This window comes from Heterocephalus glaber, unplaced genomic scaffold (genome assembly GCF_053883595.1).
Source record: "Heterocephalus glaber isolate CG9 unplaced genomic scaffold, H.glaber_assembly_v1.0 deba00000594, whole genome shotgun sequence".
Classification (NCBI taxonomy): Eukaryota; Metazoa; Chordata; class Mammalia; order Rodentia; family Bathyergidae; genus Heterocephalus; species Heterocephalus glaber.
Genome location: NW_028258151.1, coordinates 22,088,745 through 22,115,962, shown reverse-complemented (window position 1 = coordinate 22,115,962; position 27,218 = coordinate 22,088,745). Strand labels below are relative to the sequence as shown.

The 27,218-nt window shown below is 36.1% G+C and overlaps 1 protein-coding gene, 1 long non-coding RNA gene and 1 pseudogene across 11 annotated transcripts in view; 1 reads left to right on the top strand and 2 right to left on the bottom strand.

The window, feature by feature from the left end:
• The window catches only part of Hipk3 (homeodomain interacting protein kinase 3), a 137,872-nt gene that overhangs the window by 48,839 nt on the left and 61,815 nt on the right, over positions 1-27,218 (bottom strand). The window lies entirely within an intron of this gene.
• LOC147829543 (uncharacterized) lies at positions 287-27,218 on the bottom strand. Its single transcript, XR_015448972.1, has 2 exons — positions 17,351-27,218; positions 287-6,291 (listed from the first exon to the last, which is right to left on the bottom strand). It is a non-coding gene; the product is annotated as an uncharacterized LOC147829543 (long non-coding RNA).
• On the top strand, positions 12,239-12,781 carry LOC106009954 (ferritin light chain pseudogene; annotated as a pseudogene).

Sequence of the window (27,218 nt, the reverse complement as noted above, 5' to 3'; positions counted from 1 at the left end):
AGGGAGAAGACTCAAGTCCTAAGAGAACCTCCTCCTCATACAGCTGTGTAACTGCAAAGGAAATCATAGTTATCCTAGATCTGTGTATGTATGTGGGTGTGTTCTTAATTTTATTATCTTTTTCAATTAAGTTTATTGGTACATTTTAGGTATAATGCTCATACTCATCTTTGGGAATTTGTACTTGTATGTGATATATCTTAATTTTTATTTTTGCCCAGTTCCCTCCCCTCCCTTCAACTCCTCTTCCCCTCCTTATTTACAAAAGCTTGGTTTCCATTTTTCCTTCTTTTCTCATTTTTTTCCTTTTTCTTTCCTTTCTTTCTCCCAACCCCCTCCCTAGTTTTACTACCCATTTGAACATTTTCTTCCTATTTCACATTATTTATTATACATTTTGATCCTCATTTACATTTTCAGTTTCTCACACCACAGAAATAATGCAGTATTTACACTTCTGTGTCTGATTTATTTCACTTAAGAGTATGGTCTCAAGGAGCATCCATTTAGCTAGAAATGTCTGAAGTTTATCTTTCTTTATGGCTAAATAGTACTCAACTGTATTAAACATCTTTTTTTTTTTTTTTTTGGTACCGGGGATCGAACTCAGGTCCTTAGGCTTGTGAGGCAGGCGACGGAACCACTGGGCTAAATCCCGGGCCCTGTATTAAACATCTTTATCCATTCATCGGTTGATGGGCATTTGAGCTGCTTCCAAGATTTAGCTATTACAAACTGTGCCACTATAAACATGGGTATGCATATATCACTGTAGTATGCTGCTTTTAATTCTTTTAGGAAGATACCAAGAAGAAAAATAGGAGGAGACTTGCACATTTGTTTTAGTTTTCTGAGGAATCTCCACACTGATTTCCACAGTGGTTGCACCATTCTACACTCCCACCAACAGTGGAAAAGGGTTCCTTTTTCCTCCACAGCCCTGCCAGCATTTGTTATTGATCGATTTCTTGATAATCAGCCATTCTTTCTACAGTGAGATGGAATCTCAGTATTGTTTTAATTTGCATGTCATGAATGATGTGATGTTGAACTTTTTCATATATTTATTTGCTGTTTCAACTTCTTCATCTAAAGTGTCTATTCATTTCACATGTCCATTTGTGGATTGGATCTTTAAATTTAGGGGGTCTGACTTCTTTCAGTTCCTTATATATTCCAGATCTTTGTCTGAGGAACAGCTGGTAAAAATTTTTTCCCAACTGTGGGTTGTCTCTTCACTCTGCTGGTGGTTTCTCTTGCTGTGCAAAAGCTCTTTAATGGGCTGGGGATTTAGCTCAGTGGTTCCACCGCCTGCCTTGCAAGTGCAGGGACCTGAGTTCGATCCCCGGTACACCCGCCCCCCAAAAAAGCTTTTTAATAAGAGATCCCAGTTTGTTGATTCTATGTGATAGTTCCTGTGCAATTGGGGTTTTGTTCAGAAAATCTTTGCCTACACCAATGTCTTCAAGAGTTCTACCCAATCTCTCCTCCAGCAGATTTAGTGTTTCTGTTTTAATGTTTAGAGATTTGATCCATTTCGATTTCAGTTTAGGGCATAGTGAAAGATATAGGTCTAATTTTAATATTCAGCAAGTGGAAAGCCAGTTTTTCCAGCACCATTTATTAAACAGGCTATCTTTCTTCCAATGAAGGTGTTTGGCTCCTTTGTCAGAAATAAGGTGGCTGAGTGCGGCTAGAGTTGGTTCTGCATCTTCTAATCTGTTCCACTGATCTTCGGGTCTGCTTTTTTGCCAGTACTATGCTGTGCTGTTTTGTTTTGGTTTTTTTTAACACAATGGCTTTGTAAGTGTAATTTCAACTCAGGGATTGTGATGCCCTCTGCCTTGCCTTGGTTGCCTAGAATCGCCTTTGTTATTCTAGGTCTCTCTGGTTCCAAATGAATTTTAGGATTGTTTTCTCTTCAATCTAATGAAGGTATTTCATTTTTTGGATGCTATTGTGAAAAGTGTTGTTTCCCTAATTTCTCTCTCAGTGGGTTTGTTATTCATGTGTAGTGTTGTTAAGTTTAAAAGGCTTGGTATTAAAGAAAAGTTCCAAGAACAGTACAAATACTTTTCCCTAAACTTCTTGTGAATAATTTGCCATATTACTGTATGCTTTGTCTTTCCCTCATAAAAGTGTGGTGTCCTACACAACCACAATACAATCACAAACATCAGGAAATGAACCCTGATACCTCTCTAACATCCAAGCTTCAGATTCCATTCAAGTTTGGTTAATCGTACCAATAATGTCCTTTTTGGCAAAAGTATCCAACTCAGAATCATATTGCATTAATTGTCATGTCATTTTGACTCTTTTTCCATACGGGATAGTTCATCAGTCTTTCCTGGACTCCTATCACCTTGGCATAAAATATTATGGCCCTGTAACTTGTAGAAATGTCCCTGAGTGTGGGGAACAGAAAGTCTGATACCTACAGAAAAAGAAAAGCTAAGAATTGGGTAGAAAGAACCTTCACACCAATGCAGTTACATGGGGCTAAGAACTTTAATTTGTTCAATGCTACAATCTCAGCACCTAGAACAATACTTGGTACACAGTAGCTACTCATTTTTTCAATGAATTGACTGCAAAAGCTATTAACATACACTTGCTGATTCCGGAAACCTAAGAAAATTTTTCCTGAATCAAATGTATGTACTTAACAGATATCAACCAGGGGATTCATACATGCTAGTCACTCTGCATTTAGGACAACTGAAGTATTTTATGACTGCATAACAAATGCAAATACCATTCACTGAGCTTTAACCATGGATCAGGCAGCATGGAAATAACTTTCAATGCATTCTCATTTTTTAAAAAATTCCAAAAACAGACAGCTGCATTGTTCTTCTGCCCTAAGATAAAAAATTCAGGTAAACAAAATGTTCCATGTAAAACAGAAGAACCCTCAGGTTGAACATAGCCAACCCACAGAATCATGAGAAATAATAAATCACTGATTTTCAAGCAATTAGGTCTTGAAGCTGTTTGTTGCATAGCAACAGGTAACAAACGTTACCAGAAAGTAGTGGAACTGAGACTAACTGGTTCCTAATCCTTTTTCTCTATGCCAGGCAACCTCAAATTATGCAACTGTTTGACTCAGAAACACCAGGAAGTCAAACAGAAAACCTAGAAACTGACCCTCAAGTCATTTTTAGCAATTCAATTAAATTATGCTCTCATTTTGTTTTTTACAGAACAAGAAAATGCTCATTTCTGCTTCTAATAGTTCTATACCATAGAACTATTATGCCTTTATGATTAACTGATCCTTAGCATCCTAGACAATCAAAAGAAAAAATACAGACAAGAGGACAAAGGAAAAGAGAGTTGAGTGAGACTATGAGAATTTTGGTGCCATTTTAAACTAACTTTTATTCTATATAAATCCTTTTAGAAATATGCAATAAAATAATAACATCAAGCACTAACAATGCTACTGAGGTAGATTAGGTATCAGGCAAATCAGACAATCACATGGGCAGAATGTGTCAAACGTCATAAAAACCCATGCCTAGCAGGTTGAGAGATATATTTCCTAAAAAGGGAAGGCACGCACTCTCAATTCCTCATTTACATGTGGGCACAACCAATCAGAAGACACTGTTCTAATCCTTCATTTACATCTGGCAGAAAGCCAAGCAAGTTTTTTGATAGGACAATTTAAATCTAACTTGAGGTCAGTGAGTTTTTGCTAGGACAACTGTCCCAATGTCTTTATTTTATAAGGTGAAGGGCAACACAGAAATTTTGGATACTAAAGGCCCATTCCCCTTACACTTGGGGGAGGGGAGTCCGTGAATCTTTTCACCAGTCCACTCTTGTCCTAAAGAGCATACCTCTTTTCCACCTTCAATAAATGTACACAGTTGATGCCTTCTGTGTGTCTTGTCCAAATGTTTTGCTCAGAACACCAAGAACCTGCAAAGAAGCCCCAGTGGACCCACCATGTGGTAGCACAATGAACCAGTCGATTATTGAAAAGTTTTAGCTCATTTGATATTCATATAACCTCTTTTAACAGATGAAGAAACAGATAGAAGTAACAGATACAACAATAAGTAATATGGAACCTAAAGTTCCATACCTAATAAGAACTGCAGCTGAGACTCAAATCTAGGTTGTATGTCCTTGTAGTCCATACTTTTAACTATTACACATTCAAACAAATAATTCCGAGGATTACTTAAACTATTGGAGGGTTTTTTTTTGGTACCATGGATCAAACTCAAGACCTTGTGCTTGCGAGGCAGGCGCGGTGCCATTGAGCTAAACACCTGGCTCTAGACTTTAACCTTATTGCAAGTTCTCCCACTCAAATGCTATACTTATTATGAATGTGTTCTTTTAAACATATCAGCTTTGATTTTAAAGTTAACCCAAAATATTGAAATACTGTATAAATATACTTATGTTCAGAAAACTCTAGCTGACATTTTACAAATCTCTTTTCATGGTCTTTAAGCATTTATTTACTCATCGTGTTGTTGTTTTGTTTTTTGAGACAGGGTCTCACTATGTAGTTCAGGCTGGTCTTGAACTCCCTATGTAGCCGAGGCTAGCCTCAAATTCATAGAGATCCTCCTGCCTCAGTCTCCCAAGGGCTTGGATTACAGGTGCGTGCTACCACACCCAGCTGCATTTACTCATCTTAATCACAAAAAAACTTTCACATTAAATACATAGACATTCTCTGAATTCCTTAGTTAAAGCTTTTATTGTGACACTGTGTTGCTAAATTGAGCATAATAGCCTTTTACAGAAGCAGTTAGGAAATGAGCTATCTACTAGCAATGGGGGTAATTACTCCTGAATACCAATTCAACATTAACAAGTTCTTACAAGTTAAAGCCCTGGGCTAGCAACAGACAGTGAAGACCTCAAGTGATTATAAAAGGCACAGATAAAATGTGTGTTGTGCAAGCACAGCAAAGCAAGGGTTGTACAGAAGCCCAAAGGGGTTTTGAATTTTGGGGGGATTTTTTATTTTTTGGCAATTACTAATGAGTAATCAACCTGGCAAAGAAGAAATGACACACATTTTCACAGTATATGATTCATTCTAAACAAGCATCTCCTGCTATATAAGAATGACTAATGTTTAAAACTGCCAGTTACCTAGATTTTATAGGCATTTCCCATTTTTCCTATTATCATCACCATCAAATTAGATGTTAAGTAAATAGTTTAATTCCCATTTATTGTAAGAAAAAATTTGCTAGTGAGTGTATTGGAAGTGGGAATGTGTTGATTTAAATGCAAAAAACACTGCAAGTGTCCCAGAGTAACATACCATACAGGACACTTATTTAAGCACAACAGGGCATCTTACACTAGAGATACCTCCCAGAATCCAGGAAAATCATAATACAAATGAAATTTAAGAAATATGGGAAAGCATTTGTCCAGCAGAAGCTTCTACAGAAGAATAATTGCTGTGGTTTTTTTTCCTTTGGTACTAGGGATCAAACTAGGGACCTTGCACTTCCAAGGCAGGCAGCAGCACCACTGAGCTAAATCACCAGGCCCAGAAGAATGATTGTTATACACCAGTAGTGAGTTTATTTCTGGATTAATCAGCACTCTTTTCGATATACAGCATATAGGATGGTCCATCTTTAAAACAACACAATCTCAAACTCTGAAAAGTGAATAGATTTCAAAAGAGATGATTAACCACTTCTACAAATATTTTTCTGTCATGAATGTTTTTGATATAATAAGAAAACTTGCCATAAAAAATAACATCATTACAGAATAATGGACATACATGTAGATTGCTTTTATGACTGTAACTACAACTGTCCAATACATTGAAATGTAATCAAATTACACTCTTAGAATAGACTCTCATTCAAATGTAATTTGTAAAGTGAGCTAACTATATCACAACTTAAAAACTCCTTATTCAAGGTCCCAAATCTTTTAAGAATGAAAGACAATAACCTAGTATCAAAACACTAAATACAAAAATAATTATCAATATTTTCAAAGCCTGCTACATTTAAAATCTAAGAGGTAGAGATTAGAATATAGCAAAAATTCAGTATTCATTACCAATATGTCAAATACAGTTTATAGCCTAATACCATCTCTGATTGATCAATAGCCAATGTTTTATAAAAGAATCAGAAAGGCTTTTCATTTATAGACAGCACTATAGGCATAATGTTTTATCCACCAAGAACAGCTGTGTTATGGAAGTGAAAATATGGGAATCTTACTGACAAACATCCAAAGAAGCTAAAAGGTTGGGTTGATGGGGAAATATGAAAGTATCTGGAAGATAAAGAAAAGCATATGTTAGCAAATGAGGTTGAATTTGTCTCTTCTTTATACATCTTAATTTATATCCTATTAAATGTAGAAAAATTAATGCCTGATTATCACAGCTTAGATACATGTAGTATACTGTTAATACCATTAATTTGTATTGAATTTGTATTTAACAGCTCTTACAAATATGAAGGTATTTGAAACAAGAAAATATAATTATCTCTATTTTACAGGTGACTAGAAGTAGAGAACCCAATGTTTCTTAAGTTTATTTCACTACAAGATGTATTTAAAATTATATCATCAATAAAAGACCAACAGAACCTCCTCATCTATAAGGTATGTCCAGACTAAATCAGATAACAAAAATAGTTCAACTACAATAAATGACTTCATTTTCTAATTACAATAATTATTGACAATATCAAAAAATGTTGACTAAACTCTTATTAGGCATCAGATTCTTTTTTAACTGTTCTATACTAGACTGAGGGTATAGCTTAGTGGTATAGCATTTGCCTATCAAGTATAAAGCTCTGGGTTCAGTCCCCAGCAACATACACACACACACACACACACACACACACACACACACACACACACGGATGGTTTATACTGATTATCTCATTTAATCCTAACAAAACTCCTTAGATGCAGAGACATCATACCATTTAGAGATAAAGAAACTGAGGCTTAGAATTAACTTTCTTAGTGTGGGATCTTTACTGTATAAACAAACCTATTCATTCAGAACACATTAAAAGTCCAAGCTTCTTAACACTATGTATATAAATCATTTTTATTTTATGAACTATTAAATGCATCATTGTATAATATGCATTAATCATAAGACCACACGTCTAATCCTTAATGAGCATATGGAAGCCAGGGATTTAGCTCAGTGGTTCCGCCGCCTGCCTCGCAAGTGCAAGGTCCTGAGTTCAACCCCAGGTAGAGGAAAAAAAACCAAAAAAAACCACCCAAGTGTCTCAGGTAATAAGCATATGGAAGATGTGCTTATCCACTGATTCATCAGGTGAGTTTTTATGTAATCTCACTGAACTATGGAGTATACCACTTCTTAAAGGCAAATTTTACTTAACAGCTAGATAAATATATTAGTATTTTTTTCTTCCTTTTAACTGTTTTATGTTGACACAACTTCAAACTTACAGAAAAGTTGCAAAACCAATACAAAATATTCAGATAATACCTTGAACCAGATCCTCAAAGGTTAACATATTATGTTATTTGCACTGTTCTCTTTTATACAGAGACAAATATAATTTTCCTGAACTGTTTGAGATTTAAGTGGCAAACAATAAATCCCTTTATCTACAAATGTATCCTTGGTGCATACGTCCTAAACACAAGGAGTCTTACAGCTATAGTATATTTGTTGAAATCAGGATTCAAATTCTATTATTCAACTTTTGCCAAATGTCTCTATAATGTTTTCCTTTATAGAAAAAATTTTTTAGATCACAGCCTTGTAGCTCTTTTGTTTGGCTTATTTAAAATACTCAATACTTTTCTTTCATTGTTTTTTGGTTCTTTTGTTTTTTTGATACTGAGTCTGTAGTTCAGGCCGGCTTTAAACTCACAATGTAGCCCAGGCTGGCCTCAAACTCATGGCAATAATCCTCCTCTCTCAGCCTCCAGTGTGCTAGTATTACAGCTGTATATCACCACACCCAGCTCAATATTTTTTATTTTTATTAGTACATGTTGGTAGTATATAATGTTTCCATTTCTTGTGGGGAGTTAGTACATCTACATAATACATCTTAATTCCTTTTTTCATCCCCTTTCCCTTCCTTCCATCCCCCATCCATCTACCATTTGATCCCCTCTCTTTTTTATTTTTGTATATGTTTGCAATATATGTTTACATGCCTTGTGTGAAGTTGGTGCATGTACATAACAAACTTTTTCTTTTTTCATTCCCTTTTTCTCCTCCCTCCATCGCTTGATCGCCTTCCCCTTTGAGAAAGGATAACACCGTCATTTTTTAAGAATATAGAACAGTTGCTTTGTACTTGTCCTTCAACTTGTGTTTATCTAATGTTTCCTCATGAGAAGACACAATTTATCTATTTCCAGCAGAAATACCACAGGAACAACACTACTACACATAATTTTTACAAGTACATTATCAGAAAATACAGCATCACTTTTCAAGAAGCACCTTTCAATTCTCAGAACAGGTTGTATGTGCTGGTATACTCAAATAAAAATAGACTCTGCAGTCACAGAGAACTGAATTCAGATCCCAACTCTAGCAGTTATAATCTCTAGCCCTTTAGCAAGTTATATATTTCATTACAGATATTTATTTGCAAATAAGGCATTGCTCATATTTGCAATATAATTTGTTCCCAAGTTTCATGCCCTAGAAACTTTAATCCTCAATGTGACAATGTTGAGGTAGTAAAACCTTTTAAGACATGGCTGTCCAAACTTTTGGTTCCTTGGGCCTCACTGGGTACAGAAGAATTGTGGGATGTATATAAAACATATAACATAGTTAACATATGTAAAGCTTTTTTATGTTTTAATGTATAAAATTACTTTACAAAATAATTAAATAAGGAAATTAACATATAACACAACAATAAGTGCCCGTACTTGTAAACAGGCTGAACTACGTACTATTATGGTTTATATTTAGATGTCCCTGCAAAGCTTCATGTGCTCATAGACGGGGCTTTTGAGAGGAGATTGGATCATGGGGTATGACTCACATCAGTGGATTAGTTCACTGATGAGTTTATAGCTAAACGTAATGTGGGAGGTGAAGCCCAGTTGGAGGAAGTGAATCACTGGGGGCGTGGCCTGGATGGGTCCATCTCCCTTTCTTCCTCCATTGATCTCTTTGCTTGGGGCTGCCATGCCATGAGCTGTTTCTCCTCTGCCGTGCCACTCTGCATTGCAGCCAGCTGATTATGGACTGGAACCTCTACAAACTGTGAGCCAAAATAAACCTTTCCTCCTGTAAGTTGTGGGTGTCAGGTGTTGTGTCCCAGCAACAAGAAAGTAACTAAAACAAATAGTATGGTATCACCAGTAATCACTGTGTTTTATTTGCCAAGTCACACAAGTGTAGGTAATGCCTTACACAGATACTACCTGACTGTATGGTGTGCACAGGAGGTAGAGTTAGCACTGTACCCTCCCTCAGACAGAGTTCCCTTGCTGCCTACACAGTCTGCACTCAAGTACTGCACAATCAGATCATGAAAAATATGGCTAAACATTACATAATAATGTTAAAAGTTTAAGATCTTGTAAGGCTGAGTTACGAGCAGCAGGATGAACATGCCTGCTTCAGAAGGTGAGGCCCAGCAGAAAGTACTAAAGCCGAAACACTCCACCCTTATAAATGTATTAATATGCTGGTCAGTAGCAGTGTTTTGTGTCTAGCAGGAGTAGAACTGATTTCTAAGAATAAACTATTATAAAAAGATCAAGCCTGGGCCCTCCTCATCTCTTGCTCCTACACATGCCCTTTCTGCATGGGTCCGGTTCCCCTTCCACTTCTCCACCATGTCAGAACATTCAAGGGGGCCCTCTACAGAAAGCTGGCATCATGATGTTTGGATATCATCCAACTACCAGATCTGTGATCCAAATAACTGAGATTCTCTTTACTTAAAAGTAAAAGTACCCAGCTTGGGACAGTCTGTTACAGCAACACAAAATAGGTAAGGCAAGGACATACTTGCCTTTCCAGATTATTTTGATAATAAAATATGTAAAGCACTTGGCATAAATAATCTCCCTAGCCCAAAAAAGCACCTGAAATTAAAAATGCTTGAGTGACTTCTTTAGGGTTAATAAATGATAGTGGAAAGACAAAAACTTAGGCTTAAGAAATAAAATACATCATCTACAAACAGTCCTGATAATATTTACATGTGTGCCTCATCTCCTCTAGTAAGAAGATTTGAAAAGTCCTTAAAATCTGGGGCTGCCTGTGCCAGTTATATTTCATCCAGTCACTAGCAGAGTATTTTACAAATTTTAATCTGCCCTTAAAAAAGAATTCAATAAATACAAAATATTCAGTTAGACATACTGATGCCCAAAATACGTTCTATGGTAGTATATATTTTAAATTAAAATCTCAGCTATTTGATAACCACAATATGGCCAAGGACACTGAACAACTTCTAATCTAGACCAATGGGACTTAAGGGTGTCTTAGTTACCTTCTCGTTGCTGAGACAAAATACCTGACACTCAAAGTTAAAAGGAAAAAGTTTATCTAGCTCACAGTGTATAGAGGTTTCAGTCCATAGTCTGCATAGCATGGAAGGGGGCATTGCAGAGGAGAAATAATTTATGGTAGGCAGAAGGTAGCAAAGCAAGTGAGGGACAAGATAAGCCTCTTTCTGTCCCTTATACTGTATCTAGGCTACTGTGATTAGGGCAGTGCCAAATCAATCAGTGGATTGATTTTAGTAATCACCCACCCTTAATCCTAGCACTGCACCATCAATCAATCACAGCCTAGATTCAACCACCTCTGAAAAACTCCCACCTATGACTGCATGAGGTTTTGGGAGACATCTAGACACAAGCCATAACAGAGGAAAAAAATATAAAACTTCAAATACATCACCATGCATAATTTCCTACCAAAGCCACTAATTTCAACAAATCAGTTCTAACAATTGTCAGGAACCATTGAGACACTTTCAAATATACTGAATTTATTCTGCCCAATAAAGAAAATGGAAGGATACTAAACAGCTATAAAACATACCCACACACAGCTATGTGTACAGACTGTGGGTGACAATAATGTGTCAGTGTTGACTCATCAGTTATAACAAATGTACCATGGTGGTGCAAGGTGTGAATAGTAAGGGACATGGGTAAGTGGGTAGAGGCAGGACATATAGGAACTTTCTCTACAGCCTATTCAATTTTGCTGTGAACCTAGAAGTGCTCTAAAAAATAAAAAATGTTAAAGCTGTGTGAAGTCATCACAGAGCAGACAAAACAGGCAAGACTTTAAGGAATAAAGTTTCAGTACAAAAAGTAAACTCAGTAAAGTGAGCCTTACAGGATACAAAAATCAATATTTTTTTAAAAAATCAACAGTTTTTCTATATATTGATAATGAACAAGATGGGAAAAAAAACCAAGAAAAAGAATTCCACGCATAATAGCTTCAAAACAAAATTGAAATACCTCATAATCACCCTAGCCAAGGAGGAGAAAAGACCTCTACAATGAAAATTACAGAAGACTGAAGAAAGAATTTGAAGATTATATTACAAGATTAAAACACCTCCCATGTTCATGGATTGGCATAATTAATACCGTTAAAACAGCTATATTACGAAAAGCAACCTACAGATTCAATGTAGTCCCTATCAAAATGATATCCTTCACAGAACTAGAAAAGACAATTCTAAAGTTCACACAGGAACACAAAAAAGCTAAAATAGCAAAAGAAATCCTGAGGAAAAAAAAGAACAAGGCTAGAAGCATCACAATATCCAATTTCAAATTATACTAACAACAAAGACATAATAACAAAAACAGCATGCATGATACTGGCACAAAAACAGACAGGTAGATCAATGAAGTTTATTTAAATAAGAGAGGACACAGAAACAAATCCACACAACTACAGCCACCTGATTTTGACTCCTGACAAAGGAGCTAAAATTACAGAGAAAAGACAGCTTCTTTAACTAATGATGGAAAATTGGATATCCATATGCATAAGTGTGAAACTAGTGGCACGTCTGGAGGTCCCGCGGCTCTGTCTTTTGCTTCAACAGTGTTTGGACGGAACAGATCTAGGGACTCCCTCTTTTTCATCCTCTATCCACCTTCCAGTTACAGATTTCGGGCCCATCATCTCGCCAATCCCCTGCTTCCAGGACCGGCCAACACCATTCTTTTGTGGTTAGTTCCTTATTGCTGACTAGCCATGACTTCTCAGATACATCAGAATTATTCCACCAAAGTGGAGGCTGCCGTCAACCGCCTGGTAAATCTGCACCTGTGGGCCTCCTACACCTACCTCTCTCTGGGCTACTACTTCAACCGTGGCGATGTGGCTCTGGCAGGCGTGGGCCATTTCTTCTGCAAGCTGGCCAAGGAGAAATGCGAGGGTGCCGAGCATCTCCTGAAAATGCAAAACCAGTGCGGAGGCCGAGTGCTCCTCCAAGACGTGCAGAAACCTTCTGAAGATGAGTGGGGTAAAACCCTGGACGCCATGGAAGCTGCCCTGGCCCTGGAGAAGAACCTGAACCAAGCTCTTTTGGATCTTCATGCCTTGGGCTCTGCCAAGACAGACCCCCATCTCTGTGATTTCCTGGAGAACCACTTCCTGGATGAGGAGGTGAAGCTCATCAAGAAGATAGGCGACCACCTCACTAATGTCCGCAGGCTGGACGGCCCCCAGGATGGGCTGGGCAAGTACCTCTTCGAAAGGCTCACCCTCAAACATGACTAGGAGGCCCCAGAGCCCAGCGGCCTTTGAGGGGCTCCTGCTCACTTGGCATCAGGGCTCTGGCCTAACCCTCTCGCTCCAGCTACTAGGCAGCTTCTTCACCTCTCTGGAGGCCCCTCCCAAGTCTTGGACCAAAAGAAAATAAAGCCTTTTGCAGCAAAAAAAAAAAAAATTAGTGTGAAACTAGATCCCCAGCCCATACCCTGAGCAAAAATCAATTTCAAACAGATCAAACACCTAGGCAGAAGACTTGGAACTTTGAAACTGCTTCAAGAAAACACATGAAGCCAGAGGCACAGGCAAAGACTTCCTGAATAGGATTTTGATAACACAGGAAACAACATCAAGAATCAACAAACGGAACTGCATCCAATTAAAAAGTTTCTGCACAGCAAGGGAGGCAACCTACAGAATGGAAGCAAATCCTCAAACAGAGGATTATATAATGTAATATTTAGACTAAAGAACTCAAGGGAAAAAAATAAATGGGCAAATGAACTGAACAGACACTTCTCAAAAGAAGTTCAAGTGGCTAATAAGTATATGAAAAACATTCACTATCACTAGCTATTACAGAAATACAAATCAAAACTTTGAGATTACATCTCACTCTAGTCAGAATGACTATTACCAAGAATACAAAGAGTAGTAAAATGCTGGTGAGGATAGGGAGAAGGGGCTTCTACACTGCTGGTGGGAATGTAAATTAGTGCAGCCACTATGAAAATCAGTGTGAAGATTATTCAAAAAACTAAAAATAGAACTACCACATGACCCAGTTTATACCAACCATTCCTTTGAACAAAGGAATTAAATAAGCTCACGGCAGTATAGGGAACACCTGCATAGCCATATTTATTTTGGAACAACTGACGATAACCACGATGTGGAACCAGCCTAGGTGACCAGCAACAGATGAATGGGGAAGAAAACTGGACCATTATAAAAAATAAAATTCTGCCATTTGTAGGAAAATGAATCTGGAGATTATCATATTAAGCAAAATAAGCCACGCAAGTATCGTATGTTTCCGTAATATGTGGACTCCAAAAAAAGATGACATGAAGGTAAGAAAAGAGATTCTACTTAGACAAGATGAAGGAAATAAGAGGGGAGAGAGGCTTAAGGGAAATGGGGTAATGGAAAAAAGGAGTTATTGATCGTATCATTTAAATAAATAAATAAAGCCAGCCTTCCATTTCCTTGCAATAGGTGGCAATTCAGGGTGAGGCAGAGGTTGAACAGAAAGGTGTAGTACCCTAGAGCGTGCAGCTGGCCCATTGGTCTGGGAAAACAAAAACTACCGTTTAGAACTTGCCTGGGAAGAGGGCCCTTGGCAGATACTCCAAGCTTTTCAACTGAAATCACAAAGCACTACACCCTAGGAACAAGGGCAAAATGAAACAGACCAGCCTCCCTTAAAAGAATAAGATCTACTCACCACTTTCCATAATAAAACTGAGTATTTTTTTAAGGAAGGTACTAGCCATGGTTGCCAGCACAGCCCTATACATCAGAGCTTTGTGCAATGATGGAAATGTTCTCTATCTGTAGTATCTATGTATGTGGCTAGTAGCATTCAGATGTTACTAATCTTAGTTAAGTTTACATTAAATAGCCACAAGAGATTAGAGAGTATCATACTGAACAACACAGCTCAAGATTTCATACGCAGGGTTCGGTACTAAAAAGTGGACAAAATTGACACCTTAACAGGAAACGAAACCAAATGAAAACTGAAAGGGGGAGAAAGAGATAAACAGCAGTCCCAGTCAATCAGCGACTGAAATAATGGGATGGGGACTTTAAAATAATGAAAGTGATCAAAAAATGGATGAAATGATAAAGAATTTCACCAGAAAATGGAATCTGTTTTTTGGGTGTGTTTTTTTTGGTACCAGGGATTGAACTCAGGACCTTCCACTTGCTAGGCAGGCGGCAGAACCACTGAACTAAATCCCTAGCCCTAGGATCTACGTTTTTAAAAAAAACTTCAACAACTAGTTGCCCATTATGACTTCAAAATGCTATTTGTGCATTTTACTGCATATAAAATGTACCTCTAAGAAAAACCTGTCATAGCCCATTTCTGTTGCTACTAACACAGTACTACTGACTAAATAAATTATAAAGAAAAGAGGTTTATTTTGGCTCCCAGTTCTGGTCCAAGGTAAAGGGATCACATCTGGCAATGGTCTCCTGGTGATGGCAGAGTCCCAAGGTGGTATCACATGACAATGGATGGGGAATGTGAGAGACCTAGCCAAATTGGCTTTTACAGCAGATTCACTCTCCCAGTCTCAAGATAACCTGTTAATCCAATAATGAGATGGATTGATTAATCCATTCATAAAATAGAGCCTTAACCATCTCTTAAAGATTCTACATTGTCCCACTTTATTTTTCAAATGCTTAAACAAAAGACAAAGCAGAGGCTTAAACATGGGGGAGGGGGCAAAACATTGTGATCAGTAAAAGAAGTCTGTTTTCTAAATAATGCAAGTCAGAATAAGATGCCATTATTAAAGTCAAGGGGGTTTCATAGTCTAATTTGGGGAAAAAACACTTTGAAAACAAAAGTGTCCTTTGTAGAAACTGACAGAATCTAAAATTCATCTAGAAATATGAAAGACCAAAACAGCCCCTTGAAGAACAAGTAGGAAGATTTCCATTATCAATTATGAGTAATGTCACTGTGATACTGGCAGAATGGACCAAATGATGAATAGAATAGAGTCCAAAAATACACCCACATATATAATGTCACCTGATATACAGGAAAAATAAATGACGCTCAGCTGAGAGAAATCCACATAGGAATGGTGTATCTTAATCACTACCTCATACCATAAAAGTCAATTCCAGATAGATGGCAAATCCCAGTTTGAAAGGTAAAATAATAATGCTTCCCAAAGAAAATACTGGAAAACATCTTCGTTATCTGAGATTTCTTAAATCTAAAAGAGAATGCTTGAATAGTACACAAGTGGCAACAATCATAAAGAATTTTTTTTTCCAGTACTAGGAATTGAACCAGGGCCTTCACACTGAGCTACATCCCCAGCCATTTTTTTTTTTTTAAATTTTGAGATAGGTAGTACACATCAGTAATCCCAGCACTCTATGAGAGTCTGAGATAGGAGGATCACAATTAGAGGCCAGCCTGGTCAACTTAGTGACTTAGCGAGACCCTGTCTCAAAACTTTAAAAATCTAGAGCTGGGCGTGGTGGCACATGCCTGTAATCCCAGCACTTGGGAGGCTGAGGCAGAAGGATCACCATGAGTTGGAGGCCAGCCTGGGCTACAAAGTGAGTTCAAGCCAGTCTGAACTACAAAAGTGAGACCCTGTCTCAAAAAAAAAAAAAAATTTTTTTTAAATTTAAAAGGCCTGGAGATGTAGCTTAATGTGAAAGCCCTGGGATTGACCCCTAATACTATACAAACACGTACATACATACAAACAATGCATAAAACCACATTAAAATATATCTAAATTAACACCATATAGTGTATTCATTCAAGATAGCTTTAAGAGAATGAAAAAGCAAAGCCACAGAACACAAGGTATTTTCCCAAAGGTTTCTACATTAGAAATATGTTTTAAAAGCATGCATACACACATACACACACACACACACACACACACACACACACACACGGCAAGAATAAGGCAACTGCTGGGCATGGTGGTGCACATCTATATTCCCAGCACTCAGGAGGCTGAGGTGGGAGGATTATCACAAGTTCAAGCCAGCCAGGGTTATACAGTGAGTTCACGGTCAGCCTAGACCACACAATAAGACCAGGTCTCAAAAAAAGGCACTTGGGTACTTAGAAAAATGGACAAAAGACATTTCATAAAATAGAGTACACAAATACTCAAATTTGATGAATAGTACTTATAAGGTATGTTCACACAGTAAGAATTTATCAAGCTGTATACTTAGTATCTGGGTACCATAACTATCTTGTACTCTAATAAATAGTTCACAAAAAAAGGAATGCCTCCAATAACAGTTTATAAAAAAAGGAACGCACTACTCATTACTCAAAAAAATTTTAACTATATTTTGTAAGTTGTCAACACTTATGCTCTGTGGAATAGCAGCATGCATAGGAAGAGTAGGCCACCAGGGCACAGCTATGGGAGATTCCCTATCACATGACCACTGTATAATTTTCTTTTAAACCATGCTGCTCTTCTTTATAGCTCCTACTTACGAAATGTATGAAATGTCCCAAGATTGTATTATGTGCTTTATATGCATTATGGATTTAACTTTTATGACAACCTCTGAGGTAGTTATTATCATCGTTTTACTGAAGAGTAAACTGAGGTTCAGAAAGGTTAGGCAGCTCACTTGGTATGACACAGAAAGTGGCAGAACCAGAGTTAGGAACATGTGAATAAAGATGGTAACATAATTAGTTGTTATTATTTAGTACCATGTGTAAGTATATTGTTTCATTTATTTTACAACTTAAACTCTATCTCTTTAAAAACAGGATATTTAATACCTCATGAATCATTATATATTTCTCTTACAAACCCTTAAAATGAACACTGTCACATCCAAAATACTAACCTTGGTACAAATTCAATGACATTCTCTCTGAAGGGTTCCATGCTAATGAGAAGTAATTTGCAGCCAATAAAATCTGTAATAACTTTAAACACACACTTCTGTCATGTTACGCAGCTTCACCACATTATTCATTATTCAACCATAAATGCTCTCATCTACAGCCATGCCACCCTGAATGCACCCAATCTTGTCTGATCTCAAACATAAATTTTCTCTAAATACTTCTACAAGTATTTTGTTTGAAGATGATATCCTGTTTTCAAATGACTGTTACAATCATGGATTGCCAATTTCTATAAATAAATTTTACCATGTACAAAGAAACTATATCCTTAGATTCAAAGGATAATATTATTTTCACTTTGGTATTACGCAAAAAAAAAAAAGCAAATACATACATAAATTAAGTAAATGCATGGCAGTGCAGGCTTGTAATTCTAGCACTCCAGAGGCTGAGGCAGGAGGAGGACTGCACTGAGTTCAGGCCCAGCATGGGCTACATAGTGAGTTCAAGGCCAGCAGGAACTACACAGCAAGACCTTCTCTCAAAAAAACAAACAGAAAAAGTTAAATGGTTATTTATAAATGATGCTATGCCAATGTTCATTTAAGTGTACTGCATTTCAGTTGCCTCTTCTATAAAGTAAGTTAGACTAAATGTCTATATAAATGCTCTCTAAACATCTTACAGTTCTAATTTGATTCTATGTCACAACAGCTTTGATACTAAGGTTTTATCTTTAGAGACTGTTAATTAATGTAACCTTCAGGGTGAGAGGTAGAGGAAGCACATTCACAATACCAGACAGCAATTCTGCTACAAATGCAATCACTTTCTACCACAGAATGGACAATTCAGACATTTTTGACCTCGGACCAGAGATAAGGGGCTCACATTATTAAGGAAGCACTGTAATGCCTACTGAAAGTTACCAAATGCTTCCTGAACAAAAAACAGACTATTCACACATTTGTTTTGTTTTTGAGACAGGGTCTTGCTATGTAATTCAGTCTGGCCTTAAACTTACTGTGTAGCCCAGGCTGGCCTCGAACTCGCAGTAATTATCCTGTCTCGGCCTCCTGAGTGGTGGGATTACAGGTGTGTGCCACAATGCCCAGCTACTGACAAATTTTTAAAGTGCTAAAATCTTTTTAAAAATTAACTGCAAGGCCAGGGATTTAGCTCAGTGGTTCTGCCGCCTGCCTTGCAAGTGTGCAAGGACCCGAGTTCGATCCCCAGTACCAAAAAATAAATAAATAAAAATTAACTGCAACCTTTGTCCAATTGTGTAGATTTATTTCAAGGCCATGGTATGTCATAATCTTGATGGCAATCAGGTTTCCAAGAGATATTAGTTTGTAGCATGTGCTGAAAAGCACATTCATATTAGGAATTGAAGGTGAAGAAGCAGCCAAGTTCTGGAAGTAACAGTTCTCAGGTGTACATGTGAAATCATTTACAGATCAATACACTGTTAGCAAAATTGCAGAATATAAAATCAACTTAGAAAAGTCAGTTGTACTTTCCTATATTAGTAATAAATGACCCAAGAAGGAAACCAAGAAAACAATTTCTTTTATAATAGCATCAAAAACAATAAAATATCTAGAGACTAAATTTAGCCAAGGAAGTACAAGACTTGAAAATTATAAAACATTACTAAAAGAAATTCATGGAGATCTAACTAATAGACATTCCATGCTCATGGTGAAGAATTAATATTGTTAACTTGGCAATATTACAGTTTCAGTGACTCCCCATCAAAATCCTAAGAGATTTTTTTTTTTAAGAAATGGACAAATTTTGCCTAAAATTCATATAGGATTTAAAGAGACCCAGAATAAGCCAATCTTGAAAATTAAGACTGAAGGATTCATGACTGCCAATTTCAAAACTTAATGCAAAGCTACAGTAATCAAGAACTTAAGAATGTAACTCAGTGGTAGAGTACACCCATGAGATCCTAGATTCAAGCCTCAGCATCACAAGGGGGGAAATCTACAGCAATCAAAGCAGTACAATATTAGCATAAAGACACATATAGCTGGGCGTGGTGGCACATGCCTGTAATCTCAGCACTCCATACGTAGGCTGAGGCAAGAGGATCCCTATAAGTTTAAGGCCAGCCTGAACTAGACAGTGAGACCCTGACTCAAAAAACCAAAACCAAAAACAAAAAGACAGACATATAGAACAACAAAATAGAATTAAGAGTCCAGAAATTAAATCCTAATGTCTACAGTCAATTTATTTCCAACAAAGGTGCAAAGTCCATCAATGTAGCTAGAAAGGCCAGTTGCTTTAATTAGTAAAGCTAGAAAAACTGGATTTTTACCTTTATAAAATAACCACGCTACTTCTACCTCACACCAAAATATAACTCAATATAAACCAAAGACTTAATTTTAAGCTAAGACTATAAATTATTAGAAGACAATACAGAAGTCTTCATAGTCTCAAATGTGACAGTGGTTCCTTAAATTTACAACACAAGTATGGGCAACAAAAGAAAAAGTAGATAGACTGGACATCACTAAGATTAAAAATTTTGTGCATCAAAAGACAATGTCAACAGAGGAGTGAAAAAGAAACCCCCAAAATTGGAGAATATCTAATGAAGGTTTTATATCCAGAACATGAAAAAAACCCACTATAATACAACAAAAAAAAACCGCACCACAATCTCAAACCAATATTATTCACAAAAACCAAAAAGTGGAAACAACTCAAATATCCATCTATCACTGATTAGCTAAACAAAACACGCATGTTTAAACAATGGAATCTTATATATTTTTCAGCCACCAAACAGAATAAGGTTCTGATTATATACCACAACACAAATGTACCTTGAACATTATGTTAAGTGCATTAACCCAGAAAAAAGTTCAAATATTTTATGAATCCATTTTATATAAAGTATCTGGAATAGGCAAATTCATAGACATAGAAAACAGATTAAAAGGTACCAGGGCCTGAGGGATGGGAGGTGAGTAGAGTGAGGAAGTACTGCCTAATGTACTCACAGACTTTTTGTTTGAAAATATATTACAGTTGCACAATCTTGTGAATTAATGCCACTGAATTACACACTTGAAAATGGTTAATACAGAGCTGGGCATAGTGGTGCACTCCTGTAATCCTAGCTACTCCAAAGGATCACAAGTTTTAGGCCAGATGGCAACTTAGTAAGATCCTACCTCAAAATAAAATTTAAAAAGGGACTGAGGAATGTAGCTGGGATTACAGGCATGTGCCACCACGCCCAGCTGTATGTCTGTCTTTATGCTAGTATTGTACTGCTTTGATTGCTGTAGATTTCCCCCCTTGTGATGGAGATGATTTTGAATGAGTTAGTGCCATCCAAATATTATCCAAGAGGGCATAAATAAAAACTGAGGGTTCAAAAAGATGAGTAGAGGAAGATATTTCAACATTTACCATACATACTAAAAAACTGAAGTTATGGAGAGTAAGATCTCCAAAACAGAACTGTATTATTTAATAATAAAAAGGGCTTAGGACTGAATTTTGGAGAATGCATTTAGGAGTTGAGAAAAGGAACAAGAAAGTTTGTCAGAGCAACCTAAAATCAGCAAGACCCTACCTCTAAATAAAAAAAAAGGAGAGGGGAGGAAAAGGGAGGGGAGGGGACAGGAGGAGAGGGGATATAGCCTTTGACTTAACAATTCTTCCGGAAATATGGGAATGTGCACATGTGGTATTCAAGGCCACACAAGGATATTCTCTGTCACGTTATCAGAAAACTAAATGTACATCATAGAACACTGTATTTTAAAGTATAAAATACATTTTCTGAAATTATAAAGTGGAGCTACAATTAAAGGGAAAAACTCTTCCAATTCTATTTTACAACTTTTTGCATTATTAAATTCTTTCTGACACTATTACTTTCATAATTTAAAAATATATTAAATAATTTCATATTTACTATACTGGTTTTTAGGTGACTATACACAAAGCTTTTTGTACTTCCATGTCTTCTTGCAAAAGAAACACTTGCTCTTTTTAATGTCAAAGTTTAGCACATATTCGATTCTCTCTCCTAAGTAATACAATCTCAACACATCAGTTGATACCTGAATTATTCACTGGCCACTGAATTGGCACTCTTCTGTAGTAGCACACCCACTGTTAGTAACATTCAGGGTACTGGGTTCCATTCACAAGAAGAGGATGAACACTCAGAAACAAAGAGGCACATACACTTGGAGTAATGTGAGGCCAACAGTGTCATCTAATCCATGGTATCATTTCATTCTATTGTCACAGTACATTTCTGAGTCTGTGTACATCTTCAAAACAAGGGTACCCAAGGCTAATCCAAGGAAAATACTGATAACCTTTGAAATTCAAGGCTTTATTCAGTGGAATCAAAAATATCATAAAAGTCTTCTTTTAACCTATGAGTAACTAACAGCAACTGTATAATAGTTTTTCAAATCTGATACAAAATAACAGATCAGCCTCATTTACATGGCATTGTTTTTATTATGTATTTTATAGCTACAACATACTGAATTAAGCTCACTTAATGACCAAGCTTTTCAAAATGGTTTTGCCCTACGGCTCATTAGTCTTATTGAGCATGTACAATACTTAATCTTATAACCTAATAGCACACATTCCAAGATTTTTAAAGGAGATGCATTACTGTTGCTCAAATAAAATCATGCATCTGGTCCACCTGTTAACCAGCTTCTTATAGTTAGTAAAATCACTTCTTTTATGTGAATGAGGTTGGGATATGTTAGATATCCGGTTGCTATAAAGAAAATTTTTTTAAAAAATAAAAGATCTGAAAACAACATGGGTTACTTTATATAATCCTCAAACCTTTATATATTTATAAACAGGCTATATTGATAGCCTTAAAGACTAAATGGAAACAACTAAACTTATAAACCCAGAAAAAAGTCTCAAGATCCATAATAAATGTGTTTAAATAAAAACTATTAAAAAGTGTTTATTCTTCAAATTTGAGGTCATATAAAAATTGACATGAAAAAGATCTATCATACTTATCTCACATACTTTAAATACTCATGGATATAAGCAAGACTTGGTTTTAGAAGACACTTGTGATTAATGAAAAAGTTTTTAAAGGTCAGGTTGGACAAAAGGAGTTGGGATACTATAAAAAGTAATCCATGCTTATGTGTGGAGTCACAATAGAAAACATTACAAATCCTTTCGAGTTCTGAAATTCCATGAGTCTACATTCTAGTCATTTGCAAAGGAAATTAAGTTCTCATTCATTTTGGCTTAGTGAGTACCTATTCCACAAGCAAATACACTGCTGTGCTAGGTGGAGCCCAGAACAGTGACTAGAGGGTGGCCAGACAAGACTTTATCCAGGAGACTGAAAGTAATCCAGGAGCTGATACCTAGCTAAGCCTTGAAGTACGAGCATAATTTTCATAGGAAAGAAGAGAGGTGAATATTCACTCCTAAGCAAAGGAATAAGAATAAAAAGCAGAGAAAGAGAGAGAAGAAAAAGTTTAACTCCCTTTTGTTAATCTCTCTCCCTATTTAGAGTACTTCATCTTTTTTTGTATTCAATATGCCCATTAGATTACAAGTACCATAAAGTCAGGGACTATATTTTTTTATCCACGATATAAAAGCAGTACCCACCACAATAATTCACACTTTAGAGGCACAAAATATTGTGAAAGAAATATCTAATCGTGGACAATATTACAATTTGTATTCCTGTCTTTTCATTGATAGAATTTTACAAGATCTGCAATCATTGATGAATGTATTCGTAAAATATGGCACCCAAATAACAAAAAACTTGGCCAAAAGCAGAGCATATTGTTAGATACTATATGCATGACCCTTGAAAACACTGTGCTAAGTGAAAGGAAAAAAAAATCCAATGAAAAGGATCACATACTGGATGGCTACATTTTTATATCTCATCTGGAGAGGCAAATATACCCAAAGAACAGACAAGTGGTTCCCTAGGGTTGTGCAGACTGGGTGACAGTGGAACAATGACCAGGGAGATGGGGGTGTTTCTTTTTTGGGATAATACAAATGTTCTGAAATTGATTATATTCATCAATCCACAACTGTGTAGAGTGAATACACTGAAAGCCACTGGATTGTACCATGAATGAAAAAAAATTCACAGTAAGTGAATTTTATCTCAATAAAATGGTTTAAAAAAAAATTATCTCATAAACATAAAAAACCTAGGCAATTTAAGTAAATGCACTTTGAATTTTTTTTTTTTTTTTTTTTTTTTGGTACCGGGGATCAAACTCGGGTCCTTGTGCTTGCACAGCAGGTGGCGGAACCACTGAGCTAAATCCCCGGCCCAGTAAATGCACTTTGAAAAAATGATAAAATACACACAGTGTGCCACTATAAAGTACCCTATATAAAGTATTATTATCATTATTATTATTATTATTATTATTATTTGGTATGGGGGATCAACTTGGGTCCTTGCGCTTGTGAGGCAGGCAGTGGAACCACTGAGCTAAATCCCCAGCCTTAAAGTATTATTTTTTGAGTCTATGTACCTTAATTTTGTTACAAGAACTCTGATACTTTAGGATCTAAGAAGGAATGAGAGATAAGTATGCTCTAAACAAGAACTGGTAAGTCTAAATTTCACCATTCCTTATGTTTTTATAACTACTGCATATATTTCTCCCCAACTTTTTGCAGTGCTGGGATCAAACCCAGGCCCTCAAGCATTTAGGCAACCACTGTCTCAAAGAGCAAAACTCTTACCTCTATGAAGTATGTTGTAGTTCAATATTAATTAGTTCAAAAGTAGGGGAAAAAAACTGCTTTACAGATTATTTTACAGCCCATTTTCTATCTGTATAGTCTGAAATGACTCAGGACCACAGGTTAAACTTCCATATTTAAAAATTTAAAAAGAGAAATTCATGACCTGAATGTTGTTACCACACCTCATAAATACAGCATTTTCTGCTGCGAAAACCTTTTATGAATTCAAGAGCTCTATGTGTTCTTGACAGAAACCACACTCAAGCTGCTGAATTTAGAACATGCTGACCTTGAGCAAATCAACGCCCTTACCGTGTACTGCTGGCTTCTATCACTGCAAGAGCTAGACAGCCTCACCATCTATAGTAGTCAACAATTTCTGGCCACTGTCGCTGGCCTCTGTCTATTTTAAGATATCTGTACTACATTTGTGTTGTACATTTCAAAGAAACAGAATAACACATGAACCTGTATTTAAACACAAATCATTTACCTTGGAAATTGGGTTCTTACTGTGTTTAGCTTGAAATACCTAATTTGGTATGTTTCCACTTCTTGCTTTGACTTAAAATACAATATATTTTTAATAAAGAGTGAAAAACCAAGTATGAAACACTTCATTATCCAAATAAATTTATAAATAATGTAGTTAAAAGTGAAAACAGAAATGCAGAGTTCCAAACATCAAGTGCAAACAATTACTGAAAGTAATAATTATTTGCCATTTTCATACAAAATTACACCACAAAACAGTGCCTAACTAAGTGTCTACATTACACTTTCACCCATCTACCTTAGTATTTATTAACTATTCTAACACTTGGAACTAATTTCCATAAAGTCTATTTTCAATTTCCAGTCAGCATCAACCAAAATGTCCGTTTACAGATATAAACCTTTTTGTTTTTTAACTTTAAACACAGAGCCCATACTATAGCACTGCCACTGTCCAGCTTCTGAAAGACAGGGTAAATGATTTACCTGAAACTTATATATGAACATAAATTAGAAACTAATAATTGTAGAGATTAGTCATAACATTTTTCATTTCCAACACCTAATATTTGTGTAAAAGCCTAATGCTAAAAACCATTATTATAAAATATTCAGCATTTCAGATTTCTTTTTAAGGATTTTCTTTGCAATCATGAAACATTTAATAAAGTGACATTCTCAAGTATAAAAAAATAAAGCTTCTTAAAAATTTTACTCTTGCCCAAAGATTTCAAATTATAAAAGGAGGCTAGGCTAGGTATCACACCGTGCTAAACCTGATATAGAGAATAAAGTAAGACCCAAATAAAGTGAAGTCATTTACTAACAAGGGAACTAAATATAGGGCCCAAGCAGCTGGAGCTGTGAGTTTATATAATATGGTAGCTGAATACTAAAAGTCCTCAAGGCACAATTTACCATGTAAAAAGGGAAAGAAAGAAAACACTATTGTTCTCATGCTATTACATAAGATTCTAAAATCACTATTCAAGAAAAATTAGCTAAAAGCTAATCGTGTTTCATTAAATGGAAAAAAAACTTTGTCAGGTACACAAATGTAGATCAAGCAAATCTAATTGCACGAAATTAAATAAGATCAGCAAATTATATTTTAAATTGTCTAAAAGGTTTTAAGAATAGTATCTAGCACTTTAATAAAAAACCACACAATCTGGGATCTACTAAAGGTAAATCAGGCTATATCTAATTCTTAATATATATATTAATGAACCTTAATTATCACTAAATGATGCAGATATGAGATTCCTTTGGAGAACTAACTTACTGACATTAGGACATATATTTAGAATTGATTTTGTAGCAGCTAATTCCTCCTTTATCTTTCCTGAGTACTACAGGATATACTTGAAAGAAGGCTAACTAAGGTAATCAGAAACAGTAAAAGGCAGATGCAATGACAGAAAATGCTCTTTCTGTGGGGACAAATGTTATAACAACCCTTTTGTTCTAATAATAAACGGTATATATATGTCTATGTAGAATTTATGAATGACCAATATCACACCCAGTTTTGGTCCTATATTACTTCCATTGTGCTTGGGACTCTACAGTAAGCACACTAAGATCTTAAATTCATTCACGCTGAAATGAAAATAATTTATTCTCAAAACTATGAAACAATGAATTCAAAAACATTTTCCTACTCATGAAGGAATTTCTGGCATTTTAAGTCTTAGTGATCATCAGCTAGCCCCATAAACTACTATACTTTCAGTCTGATGCTACATTAATCACAGTATTATAACCCTTTATCAATATTTAGATGGAAATTATTTAATTCTTTAAATTCCCCTAGCAACATCAACAAAAAACAGCATTACTCATAGCATAGATGCAGGAAAAGAAATTCAGGGCATCCATGGAAACATATCTCAATCTTAAAATCATTAATCAGAGTTACTTTTCGAATTCTTATAATTTCTCTAAATGCTCAGTTATAGTTATACAGAAAGTTATATCTTTCAATAAACTATTTCTCTCAAGCACTAAAATGAAAGATATATACAATAATTATATACAAATAATCACAGACACTTTTTCAACATTTAAAAACTTATTTTAGGGGCCGGGGATTTAGCTCAGTGGTTTCGGCGCCTGCTGTGTAAGCACAAGGACCCGAGTTCAATCCCCGGTACCAAAAAAAAACCCCTTATTTTAGTTTTGTTTTCTTGTTGAGACAGGACTTTGTTATGGTCTTGAACTCACTATGTAGCCCAGGCTAGCCTCGAACTCATGGTGATCCTCCTGTCTCAGTTTCTCAGAATACGGGGATTACAGGCATGTGCCACCATGCCCGTCCAAGTCTTCTGTTTGATCATCATTATCACATACCATTCCTTCATGTCTTCTATTAACAATAAAAATAGTCAGGTACCTTGAGCTTGAAACCAGTGGAGATTTCTATTCCCCTTTGGCAAATTTTACATCTTTGTGTTTCAATTTTTTCTAAAAAGCTCAAATCTAACCTGATCTTGTTTCGATTTCCATAAATGAAGCACAGTCTCTTTCACCACATAAACATATAAAATTATTTCATTTAGCAGAAAGTCAACATTATATAACCAAAAAGTAACTATC